General features: G+C 45.9%; 1 protein-coding gene across 1 annotated transcript in view; it reads left to right on the top strand.

Annotated features, from left to right (window-relative positions):
- Window positions 1-13,489, top strand: part of dgkh (diacylglycerol kinase, eta) — a 675,016-nt gene that overhangs the window by 554,852 nt on the left and 106,675 nt on the right.

The raw sequence follows: 13,489 nt of genomic DNA, 5'->3' as shown, positions 1-13,489 counted from the left end.
CCCTGCGGTAGAGGGGAGGTTTCACCCTGCGGGAGAGGAGCTGAGAGAGTTTCACCCTGCGGGAGAGGGGAGGGTTTCACCCTGCGGGAGGGGGAGGGTTTCACCTGCGGGAGAGGGGAGGGTTTCACCCTGCGGGAGAGGGGAGGGTTTCACCCTGCGGGAGAGGGGAGGGTTTCACCCTGCGGTAGAGGGGAGGGTTCACCCTGCGGGAGAGGGGAGGGTTTCACCCTGTGAGAGGTTGGAGAGTTTCACCCTGCGGGAGAGGGGAGGGTTTCACCCTGCGGGAGAGGGGAGGGTTTCACCCTGCGGGAGAGGGGAGGGTTTCCCCTGCGGGAGAGGGGAGGGTTTCACCCTGCGGGAGAGGGGAGGGTTTCACCCTGCGGGGAGAGGGGAGGGTTTCACCCTGCGGGAGAGGGGAGGGTTTCACCCTGCGGGAGAGGGGAGGGTTTCACCCTGCGGGAGAGGGGAGGGTTTCACCCTGCGGGAGAGGGGAGGGTTTCACCCTGCGGGAGAGGGGAGGGTTTCACCCTGCGGGAGAGGGGAGGGTTTCACCCTGCGGGAGAGGGGAGGGTTTCACCCTGCGGGAGAGGGGAGGGTTTCACCCTGCGGGAGGGTGGAGAGTTTCACCCTGCGGGAGAGGGGAGGGTTTCACCCTGCGGGAGAGGGGAGGGTTTCACCCTGCGGGAGGGTGGAGAGTTTCACCCTGCGGGAGGGTGGAGAGTTTCACCCTGCGGGAGGGTGGAGAGTTTCTCCCTGCGGGAGAGGGGAGGGTTTCAACCTGCGGGAGAGGAGCTTAGAGAGTTTCACCCTGCGGGAGAGGGGAGGCTTTCACCCTGCGGGAGAGGGGAGGCTTTCACCCTGCGGGAGAGGGGAGGGTTTCACCCTGCGGGAGAGGGGAGGGTTTCACCCTGCGGGAGAGGGGAGGGTTTCACCCTGCGGGAGAGGGTGGAGAGTTTCACCCTGCGGGAGAGGGGAGGGTTTCACCCTGCGGGAGAGGGGAGGGTTTCACCCTGCGGGAGAGGGGAGGGTTTCACCCTGCGGGAGAGGGGAGGGTTTCACCCTGCGGGAGAGGGGAGGGTTTCACCCTGCGGGAGAGGGGAGGGTTTCACCCTGCGGGAGAGGGGAGGGTTTCACCCTGCGGGAGAGGGGAGGGTTTCACCCTGCGGGAGAGGGGAGGGTTTCACCCTGCGGGAGAGGGGAGGGTTTCACCCTGCGGGAGAGGGGAGGGTTTCACCCTGCGGGAGAGGGGAGGGTTTCACCCTGCGGGAGAGGGGAGGGTTTCACCCTGCGGGAGAGGAGAGGGTTTCACCCTGCGGGAGGGAGGTACTGGATTTTTCTGCAGGTGTTTTGTCTTTTTCAAAACTTACATATTTTTAAAATTCATGAATCCTTATTTCAAGTTTAAGAACCTGATAAGCAAATTGTTCAATTACAGTGATGTGTTTACACAATGAAAATCTATTGTAATTATGGGATTTATAAAGGGGAAGAATACATAATACAAACAGGACAATAGGAAGTCAGGTGTATAGACAGGAAAAGTGCATAGATGTAAGATAATTCATACCGTCTGGATATAAATATCTTAGCTTACAATAGCATCCTCTCATCGAAATGTCCAAGCATGCAAGATACCAAAATAGATGGGCTGGCAAATTACAAGGAACTGTGCGACTACATCTAGAATTAATTTATTCTATTAGATAACTGAGCATGTGTTAGGTTAATTCCATAGAATCACAGAGCTTTACAGTAACTGGCTGTTCAGTCAATAATTCTGTGCCAGTGGGGCCCTCTGCATGACCTACCTAGTCTCATAATATTCCTGCTTGTTCCCTCCAAACTTTAATGTTCCTTTTTTTTTCAAGCAGTGGCCTTAATCCCTTTTTAAGATAATTTAGAGATTGGACTTCAGTGATATTTTACAGAAGAGAATTCCACATTCTAACCTTCCTTTGCTTTTATTTTTCTCACTTTCCCTTTAAATCTGTGGTTAGTTTAATTTGTGCCCTCACTCTGACTAGTGGACACAATCTACGAAAGGCAAAATGAGTATGGGAGCAAGTGGGAGTGTGTGTTAAATGGAATATTGGAACAGTGGGCTGATTGGGAAAGAGATGTGTGACCAATATTAGATATATCTGTGAAATTGCCAGCACAGTTTGGAGCTGTTACAAAAGTGGTAAGTAAGGCATTGGCAGAGAAAACAAATGAAGAGGTTGTATTTCTGCAGTATAGGGTGTTGCACTAGGGTGAAATGCAATACAGTGTGCAATTCCAGTCACTTATTTATTGGAAGGGTGTTGTTGTCCTTAAGAGGAATTTGAGTTTTTTTTTGAAAATGAGAAATTTTGTTATAGTTTAATTGAAGTTTTCAAGGTTATGAAGAATATTGAAAAATGAGACTTGAAACACCTGATACAGTTAGGTGAAGGGTTCAGTTAGCTGGAGCTGTGGAACAAGAACTCACTTGGATCAAGCTTTTTCATTAAGAATCTGAGATGTGTCGAATACATGTGAAAGACCATGGAAACAGGTATAAATGTGGCCAAAGGCAAGGGGAACTTCTCAGATACACAGGATCAAGAGTTGGGGTGAGAAAACAGGGAGGTTGTGTTAATAATCTGAAAAGGGCTTTTTGAGACTTTACCAATTGGTTTAAAGTTTTCCAATTTACAGGGTTAGTTTGGGCCGAAGTCTTGTCAATACCAATAACTGCTATATCCCTGGCTCTGGTAGCACCCTCACCTGTGTCTGAAAGTTGTGGATTCATATGAACATATAAATTAGGAGCAGGAGTGGCCATTTGGCTCTTTGAGCCTGCTAAGCCATTCAATAAGATCATGGCTGATCTGATTGTGGCCTCAACTCCACATTCTGCCTACCCCCTGATTAACGTTTCTCTCCTTTGTCAGTCAAGAATCTATCTATCTGTGCATAAAAATATTCATTGACTCTGCCTCCACTGCTCTCTGTGGAAGAGAGTTCCAAGGACTAACGACCCTCATAGAAAAAAATTCTTCTTATTTCTGTCTTAAATGGGAGATCCCTTATTTTTAAACTGTGTCCCCTAGTTTTAGCCTCTCCCACAAGGGGAAACATCCTTTCGGCACCCAATTTTCAGGCTCCAATACAGAGACTTGAGAACATAATCCAGACTGACATTCAAGTGGCAATACTGAGGGATTGCTGCACTGTCGGAGGTGCCATTTTTGGATGAAACATTAAACCAAGACCATGTTTACTGTGTCTCAGATGGATGTGGAAGATTCCAATGCACTATTTCAAAGAACAGCAGTGGAGTTATCCTGTCCTGACCAATATTTATCCCTCATCCAACATTGTGAAAACAGATTCTTCGACCACGTATCCTATTACTATATGTGACACATTTGCTGCACAAGTTAGATGCTGCATTCCTACGCTACAACTGTAACTACATGTTATAATTGTACTTCATTGTAAAGTGCACTTGAGGTTGTGAAAGGTGCTGTATAAATACAAGTCTTTCTTCTGAATGTCTACTTGTGCATGGATCTGCATTTAAGAAAGATTGTATTTTCTCCAGAAGGTAAATGGTGAAGATTGACAGGGATACAAGGGAATGGGAGCAGTGTAGTAAGGTTACTGACTTAGTGATCCAGGCTCTTGGGCTTGAGTTTCTATTATTGTGGGCTTTTCTCTGGGTTTGTTGGCTTCTTACTCTAGAAGAGATCTTGCTGGAGCCAAAACATAGACCAAGACCTAGCTGGAGCTACTCTCTGAGGTGCTTCACACTTATCTCATCTCTCTGTGAGTGATATCACTGTCACACAGATCCTTGAACACACACTCAGTAGCTTTTATTTGAGTTAACCCTTTACATCTTCCGCTGAGTCTTTATCTCCATACTACTATACACACGTTTTTCTACAGCTCCCCTTCCACAGTCCCCTAGGCTGGTGACATCTATCACCCGCTGTGTTCTCGCTCTTTTTGAGGACATGTGTGATGTATGCTCTTCAGAATCTTCTCCTCGGAAGGCACCACCCTCCGTCAACAGATTTCTACTTCTGGTCCACAATATAAAGTCGAACAGAGATTTTCCTTTTTGTTTTTTTTATTTCCCTTCTTGGTACTTTAGTGAAAGATTGGACTACTGCCTGCTCTTGCTTTAAAGAATGAAGCTTGTTCCTGTGAAGACTTGTACAGCTGTAGGGGGTCCATAAACTTCTGCTGCAATGAACAAAGTATTATGTAATGCCTCATCCATGAATGAATCAGATGGATGAAGAGAAGGACAAAGAATATTCTGAAGAAAAAATGATGATTGCCCTGCTAATACAGAAGGAATATCTTTTCTGTAGGCAGTGGTTCAGCTTGCACTCTCTCTTCAATGTGAGTTTGCTCCTCAGTGGGTCTGAACATTGCTGGAACTTTAGCAGAACGTGAAATATATTCAAAAAGTAAAGCAAGGTTCAGGACCTCCTCCTGTGACAAATCTTCGATATCAGTGGCATCTTGGTTATTATCCTCTTCCACTCTGTCCCCAAAGAACAAATTAAGGTCTCGAATGTCATTTAGCTGTTGGGCACCTTCATCCTTGGTGTACCTGTCTCCTGCTGCATCTAGTCTCACCTGGAAGAGAAATGAAAGACCTACAATGTCCTCCTGTGGTCATTGGGATGGAGTTTTGTCTATGAAGACTGATTCACAGTGCTCTGAGGCAACTTGAGTTTCTTGAATGGAAGTTCCCTTAGCAGATTTCTCCTTCTGTTATGGTACATAAAGATTTCCTGGAACAGCAGACCATTTTTAAAATGGCCTAATTTTCCAGAGCCATGGCACTAAGTGATTCTAACGGGGCATTCTTCCCGCTTGTCCTCCTTGCCAGCACAGCAGGGACATTGGAAAATAGTAGTTGGCCCTTTTCAGAGCGTCTCCCTGGTTGCTACCTTGCTATATTTTCGATTTTACAACCCACAAATTGAACAGCTTCATTGGGCTATTCTCGGAAAACATTCCTCACATCCCTGACAAAAGTCTTATTCTGCCTCTGCTCTTTGGCCTGTCTGGCCAGTTGTACAGCTTTGTTTAAATTTAAATCTTCCTGAGATTGTAAGAACTCAGAAATTAAAACACCATCTAAAACGCCAATGACTATTCTGTCTCTGATCAGGTTGTCTTTTAGTGTTCTGTACTCTCAATTGTTAGCTAAGTGATACAATTTGTTGAAGAATGAGTCAGTTCCTTTCCCCTGTTTTTGACTGCACCCATTAAATTTTGCCCTCTCTATGACAATATTTTTACGAAGACTGAAGTATGAGTCAAAGGCTCCGATGACACCCTCGTTGGAGGCTGTTTCTTCGTTCACCCACTATCTGGCCAGCATGTTGTCTACTATGCCCCCGACAGTGTATAACAAAGTGCTAACTTGATATTTGTTCTCTTTACTCGCAAAACCTAAGGTATAGCTGTACCAAGTAAAACACCTTTGCCAATTTTGCCTTTGCTCAGCATACCTCTATATTTTGAAAGGATTCTGGCAAAGTAGTGGCCATTTCTCACCCTGATTCGAGGTTATCTTTTCTCACACTTTCCTGTCATGCCAGTCGCTGGGCTGCCGTTTTTATTTAGTCATCTTCTGTGTGGTTGCTGGGTTGGCCTCTGTGTCCTTCGCCTGCTGCTCTGCACTGTTGATGGGTTTCACTTGAGACTTCTCCCGCTGTTCCCTACTGTTTCTCTGTGAATGTAGTTACTGCTGCCACCGTCTGTTATTGTGGGTTTATCTCTGGATTCATTGACTGCTTACTCTAGAAGAGATCTTGCTGGAGGCAGTGATCTTTTGTTCAAAAATATTTAGTTACATGCTAATTATTTACAAAGGTAAAATAAAACCAAAACAGCTGGAGCTACTCTCCTGAGATGTTTCACACTCATTGCCTCTCAGTGAGTGACATCACTGTGACATAGCACCTTATGCACATGCTCATTAACTATCAGTAGAGTTAACCCTTTACTCCACAGAGTTCAAATCCCAATGCGGCATCTGGGAAAACTTTTATTCCAGATTTATTAATTAATTGAATTTAAAGCTAGTCTCATAATTGTCATAAAAACCCATCTGGTTCATCTATGCCCTTCAGAAAAGGAAATCTGCCATCCTGATCGAATCTGGCTTACATTGCTGTACATTTTTAATTGTCTCCTGAAATGGCCTAGCAAGTTGCATCAAACTGCTACAGAAAAGTTAAATAAGAATAAAATTGGATGAATTGACAGACCACCCACCATCCTGCAAAGTCCTCCTGACGAACATCTGGGTACTTGTGCCAAAATTGGGAGAACTGTCCCATAGACTAGTCTAGCAACAGCCTGACACAGTCATACTCGATGAATCATACTCACTGAATCGTATCTTACAGACAATGTCCCAGAAGTCACCATCACCAATGCTGGGTATGTCCTGTGCCACCAGCAGTTGGCCTTGGGAGTCCCCAACATTGACTCTGGTCCCTATGAAGTCTCATGGCATCAGGTCAAACATGGGCAAGGAGACCTCCTGCTGATTAAACCTGCTGCCCCCCCATTAGCTAATGAATCACTATTGGTCCATGTTGAATAACAATTGGAAGAAACACTGAGGGTAACAATTCTCTTTCCGTCACCAAGAGTGACTTGGTAGCACCACTACTACCAAGCTAGCCAAGTCCTGATGGATGTAGCTGCAGCAAGTGGTGAAAGAACAAACGAGGGAAAATCCTATTTGACCTCGCCCTCACCTACCTTTTGCAGATGGATCTGTCTGTGGCATTATTGGTAGGAGTGACCACTGCACAATCTTTGAGGAGACAATATCCCATCTTCACACTGAAGCTACACTCCATTGTGTTGTTTGGCACTACCACTGTGCTAAATTGGCTAGACTCAGACAGAACTAACACTCAAAACCGGGTATCCATAAGGTGTTGTGGGCCAACTACAATTTGTAACCTCATGACCTGGCATATCCCCCACTCTACCACTACCATCAACCCTGGCTCAATGAAGAATGCAGGAGGGCATGCCAGGTGCAGCACCAGGCATACCTAAAAATGAGGTGTCAACCTGGTGAAGCTACAACACAGGCCTACTTCATACCAAACAGCATAAGCACCATGTGATAGACAGAGCTAAGCAAACCTACGACCAATGGCGCAAAGCTCTGCAGTTCTGCCCCATCCAATCAAGGATGGTGGCGGACAAATAAACAACTCACTGGAGGAGGAGGCTCCACAAATATCCCCAACCTCTGTGATGGAGGAGCCCAGCGCATCAGTGCAAAAGGCAAGGCCAAAGCATTTGCTACAATCTTCTGCCAGAAGTGCCGAGTGGATGTTCCATTCATCCATGCTTGATGAATCAAGGCTCCTCCAGAGGTCCCCAGCATCACAGATCCCAGCCTTCAGCCAATTCAATTTACTCCACGTAATATCAAGAAACAGCTGAAGGCAGTGGATACAGCAAAGGCTATGGACCCTAACAACATCCCAACAATAGCACTGAAGACTTGTGTTCCGGAAGTAGCTGCGCCCCTAGCCGAGATGTTCCAGTACAGCTACATTGGTATCTACCTGAAAATGGGGAAAATTGCCCAGGTATATCCTGTACACAAAAAGGTCAAATCCAGTTCAGTCAATTACAGTCAATTAAGTCAATCAGTCTTGACCACCAGCAAAGTGATGGAAGATGTCATCAGCCTCTACCACCTAGAAGGACAAGGGCAGCAGACACATGGGAACACCACCATCTGCAAGTTCACCTCCAAGTCACATACCATTCTGACTTGGAAATGTATCACCGTTCCTTCACTGTTGACTTCATGGCAGAGAGGTTAAAACAGCGAGACTATAAGAGAGAGAGGTTAAAACAGCGAGACTATAAGAGAGAGAGGTTAAAACAGTGAGACTTTGGGAGAGAGAGGTTAAAACAGTGAGACTTACGGAGAGAGAGGTTAAAACAGTGAGACTTTGGGAGAGAGAGGTTAAAACAGTGAGACTTTGGGAGAGAGGTTAAAACAGTGAGACTTTGGGAGAGAGAGGTTAAAACAGTGAGACTTTGGGAGAGAGAGGTTAAAACAGTGAGACTTTGGGAGAGAGAGGTTAAAACAGTGAGACTTTGGGAGAGAGAGGTTAAAACAGTGAGACTTTGGGAGAGAGAGGTTAAAACAGTGAGACTTTGGGAGAGAGAGGTTAAAACAGTGAGACTTTGGGAGAGAGAGGTTAAAACAGTGAGGCTTTGGGAGAGAGAGGTTAAAACAGTGAGACTTACGGAGAGAGAGGTTAAAACAGCGAGACTCAAATAGGAGTAAGGGTAAAATAAAAGCAAGAGTCCATATTCTATTTGGTTAAGATATGTCTAGGGAGCTCAGTCCCGCAATTTGCATATCCTACGCTATGTGACACTCCTGACGGTCTGGATGACCATGTGTGCAGGAGGTGCCTCCGACTGGAGCAATCTGAACTCCGGGTTTTGGAGCTTGAGCAGCAGCTGGGGGCACTATGGTGCATTCACGAGGCTGAGAGGTTTGTGGATAGCATGTTTCAGGACGTGGTCACCCCACAGCTTAAGGAAGTGCAAGCAGAGAGGGAATGGGTGAATGCCAGACAGAAGAAGGGGACCAGACAGGTGGTGAGGAAATCCCCTGAGTGCATCTCGCTCACAAACCATTTTTCGGCCTTGGAAAACGATGAGAGTGACAGTTCCTCTGTGGAGGCCAACCAGAGCCAAGGCCATGGCACTGTGGGTGGCCCAGCTGCTCGGGGGGGAGGAAGAAGTGTGGAAGGGTAATAGTGTTAGGGGATTCATTAGTAAGGGGTGCAGACAGGCGCTTCTGCAGCCATAGACGTGTCTCCAGGATGGTATGTTGCCTCCCGGGTGCCAGGGTCAAGGATGTTACGGAATAGCTGCAGGGCATTCTGAAGGGGGAGGGTGAACAGCCAGAGGTCGTGATCCATGTTGGGACCAATGACATAGGAAGAAAGAGAAATGAGGTCCTATAAGCAGACTTTAGGAAGTTAGGTAGGAAATTGAAAAGCAGGACTTCAAAGGTAGTAATCTCCGGATTACTCCCAGTACCATGCAGTAGTGAGTATGGGAATAGAAGGATAGAGTAGATCAATGTGTGGCTGGAGAGATGGTGCAGGAGGGAGGGCTTTAGATTCCTGGGGCATTAGGACTGTTTCCGGAGGAGGTGGGATCTGTACAAGTTGGACAAGTTACATCTGAACAGGAACAGGACCAACATCCTCATGGGGAGGTTTGCTAATGCTGTTGGAGAGGATTTAAAATAAATATACAGAGGGATGGGATCCTGAAAAGTAGTTCAGAGGGGAGAGAAGCTGAGATGGAATTAAACGTTAAAATGCTAGTAAGTGAGTCTGCAGGGCAGAAGAAACATAGGCTAGATAAGAAAGAATTGAGTTTAGCAAGGTGAAATGGAATATATTTTAATGCAAGGAGCCTGAGGAAAAAGACAGATGAGCTGAGGGCACAGATAGGCACATGGGAGTATGATGATGTAGCTATGACCGAGACTTGGCTAAAAGGAGGGCAGGATTGGCAGCTCAATATTCCTGGTTATAGGGTATTCAGACGAGACAGAGAGGGGGATAGAAGAGGAGGGGGTATCGCAATATTGATCAAGGAATCAATTATAGCAGTGAGGTGGGATGATATCTTGGAAGGATCATCAAATGAGTCCATATGGGTAGAAGTAAAAAAACACAAAAGGGGCAAACACGCTGTTGGGTGTGTACTATAGGCCCCCAAACAGTCAGGGAGAGAAAGAGGATCAAATATGTAATCAAATTTCAGAGAAGTGTAAGAGTAATAAGGCAGTAATAGTAGGGATTTTAACTACCCAAATATTAACTGGGATAGTATTAGTGTGCAAGGTAGGGAGGGAGAGAAATTCTAAAGTTGCATCCAAGAGAACTTTTCTAGCCAGTACATAGCCCAATAAAGTAGGGGGCAGTTCTGGACCTAATATTCGGAAATGAGCCCGAACGTATCAGTAGGGAGCATTTTGGAGATAGTGACCATAACTCAGTTAGATTTAGGATAGTTATAGAAAAAGATAAGGTTGGGCCAGGAATAAAAGTTCTAAACTGGGGAAAGGCTAACTTTAATAAGATGAGATATGATTTGGCCCAAGTGGACTGGGAGTAGCTACTTGTAGATAAAACTGTGTTAGAGCAGTGGGAAGCAGTCAAGGAGGCAATAGCGAGAGGACAGGGCAAATATGTTCCCGTAAAGAGAAAAGGGGAGCAAATCCAGAGAACCCTGGATGTCCAGGGCCATAAGAAAAAAAGAGAAGCTTATGGCAGATACCGAGGACTCCTAGAGGAGTATAAAAAGTGCAAGGGGACCTTAAAAAGGAAATTAAGAGAGCTGTGAGATTGCATGAGAAAGCATTGGTGGGTAGAATAAAGGAAAACGCAAAGGGTTTCTTAAATATATAAAGAGCAAGAGAATGAATAGGGCCAATTAGGGACCATAGAGGTAATCTGTGTGTGGACCTGGAAGATGTGGGTACAATTCTCAATGAATACTTTGCGTCGGTCTTCACAATGGAAAAGGACAACGCAGGTATAGACATCAGGGTGGAGGACTATGAGATATTAGAGGAAATTAACATAGAGCGAGAAGAAGTGCTAGCGGGTTTAGCGGCCTTAAAAGCAGATAAATCCGCAGGCCCGGATGAGATGTATCCCAAACTGTTGAGAAAGACAAGGGAGGAGATATCAGGGGCCCTAGCAGTAATTTTCAAATCCTGTCTGGCCAGAGGTGAGGTGCCAGAGGACTGGGGGACTGCTTACTTTGTCCCATTATTAAAAAAGGGAAGAAGGGATAGACCAGGAAATTACAGGCCAGTCAGTCTAACCTCGGCGGTGGGGAAGCTACCAGAAAGAATACTGAGGGACAGAATATATCTGCACTTGGAAAGATACGGATTAATCCGGGATCATCAGCATGGATTTGTTCAGGGGCGGTCGTGTTTGACAAATTTGATCTTTTGGGGAGGCAACCAGGAGTGTTGATGAGGGTAATGCATTTAATGTGGTCAACGTGGACTTTAGCAAGGCTTTCAATAAGGTCCCTCATGGCAGACTGGTCAAGAAAGAAAGAGCCCATGGGGTCCAAGGCAAAGTGGCACGTTGGATCCAAAATTGGCTGAGAGGCAGGAAGCAGAGGGTAATGGTAGAGGGATGTTTCTGCGATTGGAAGTCTGTTTCCAGTGGGGTTCCACAGGGCTCGGTGCTGGGGCCCTTGCTGTTTGTGGTGTACATAAATGATTTGGACTTAAATGTAGGGGGTATGATCGAGAAGTTCGCGAATGACACGAAAATTGGTAGGGTGGTAAACAGTGAAGCGAATAGCCATAAACTGCAGCACGATATCAATGGACTGGTCAGATGGGCAAAGCAGTGGCAAATGGAATTCAACCCGGAAAACTGTGGGGTAATGCACTTGGGGAGGGCTAACAAGGCAAGGGATTACACTATGAAGATTAGGACCCTGGAAAGTACTGAGGATCAGAGGGACCTTGATGTGCATATCTACAGATCCCTGAGGGTAGCAGGGCAGGTAGATAAGGTGGTTAGGGTATATGGGGTACTTGCCTTTATTAGCTGAAGCATAGAATACAAGAGCAGGCAGGTTATGCTGAAATTGTATAAAACACTGGTTAGACCACAGCTGGAGTACTGTGTGCAGTTCTGGTGGTCACATTATAGGAAGGATGTGATTGCACTGGAGAGGGTACAGAGGAGATTTACCAGGATGCTGCCTGGGCTGGAGGGCCTGAGCTATAAGGAAAGATTGGATAGGCTGGGGCTGTTTTTCTTGGAGCAGTGAAGGTTGAGGGGGTACCTGATAGAGGCATATAAGATTGAGGGGCATAGATAGGGTGAATAGGAAGGCACTTTTTTCCATTAGAAGAGGGGTCAATAACCAAGGGGCATAGGTTTAAGCTAAGAGGTAGAAGGCTAAGAGGGGAGTTGAGGAGAATTCTTTTCACCCAGAGGGTGGTGGGAGTCTGGAGCTCACTGCCTGAAAGGGTGGTTGAATCAGAAACTCTCGTAACATTTAAGTATTTAGATATTAATTTGTTTTGCCATAGCCTCCAGGGCTATGGGCCAAGCGCTGAAAAATGGGATAAGTGTAGTCAGAGCCTTGTGACTGGCGCGGACACAATGCTGTGGCCTCCTTCTGTGCTGTAGATGTCTGAGTCTATGAGTCGCTGGATCAAAATCCTGGAACTCCCTCCCTAGCAGCACTGTGGGTGCACCAACACAACATGGACTGCAGCGGTTCAAGAAGGCGGCTCACTACCACCTTCTCAAGGGCAATTCAGGATGGGTAATAAACGCTGGCCTAGCCAGCAACACACTCATCCCAGGAAAAGAATTTTTAAAATCAGTCACTTCCATTGGCAAGATTTGAACCCAAATTAACAAACAAATGTCAGGGTCAAGTGATAATGGGAGGCAGGCCCATCGACCCTGGAGAGAGTTCAGAGTAACTGCGACAGGTGCTGTCAGGTGCCGAGGCAGACTGGTTAAAAGAGGTTGTACCAGCTATAAAGAGAGATAACAAAAACAGCCCTCTAGCCCTCACCCATCATGTCCTGTGCATTCCCCATGCCAACTCATGCCATCCCATGCCACCATAGCCCTTATACCTTCTGCCAACCTATGCCCCACTTTTCATCCCCAAGGCCCTTTACAGCCCCTATGCCAACTTAGTACCAATGCGTGCAACCAGTGACCCCACCCACCACCCTTTGCCCTTACACCCTCCATGTCAACTCACCCAATATCCACCATGGGAAGACCTCAAGAGCCATTCTGAAATGAAATAAAATAAAGTTTGAAGTGTTTATTGCAGACTTTATTTTAAAAAAAACATTTATTGATTAAAAACCAATTCAATACATTTAAAGTCCTTCAAGTACTTAATCTTTTAATGAAAGCACACATCTCATTCAAGTACTTAACCCTTTATGAAAACACGCATTTGTATTCCTAACCCTACGTCAGACTTGGAGCTGTCAATAAAACAATGAACTTACAAGCCCCCAGTGTGATGATGATAGGTTGTGGAATAAGTCATGCAGCACTAATCCTATAATGATAACCCTCAGGCTTATGTCAACAGACAGCTTGTGAAATTGCAAGCACTAATCTTTTCCAATGGCAGAGCGTTTCAAAAATTTAAAGAGCTTGGAGATTTAAATGCCTTGACAACTTGACAGTTCCACTGAGTCCATTTTTACGCATGTTTATGTCTACTTTTAACAATCCCAAAGGATACCTGACCTCTCTCAAAGGGGTCCCTGGACCTCTTCCAAAAGAGTTCCTGGATCTTTCCAAAGGGCATTTCTACATCGCCAAATAATTCTGACAGCTTTAGATGTTTTTCTCAAATGTCTAAAGCCCACAAGTGTTTTGGGCATCCCACTAACGAA

The sequence above is a fragment of the Cetorhinus maximus genome, chromosome 16 (assembly GCF_964194155.1).
Source record: "Cetorhinus maximus chromosome 16, sCetMax3.hap1.1, whole genome shotgun sequence".
Classification (NCBI taxonomy): Eukaryota; Metazoa; Chordata; class Chondrichthyes; order Lamniformes; family Cetorhinidae; genus Cetorhinus; species Cetorhinus maximus.
The sequence above is the reverse complement of the archived record's forward strand: the minus strand, read 5'-3'. Positions and strand labels throughout refer to the sequence as shown.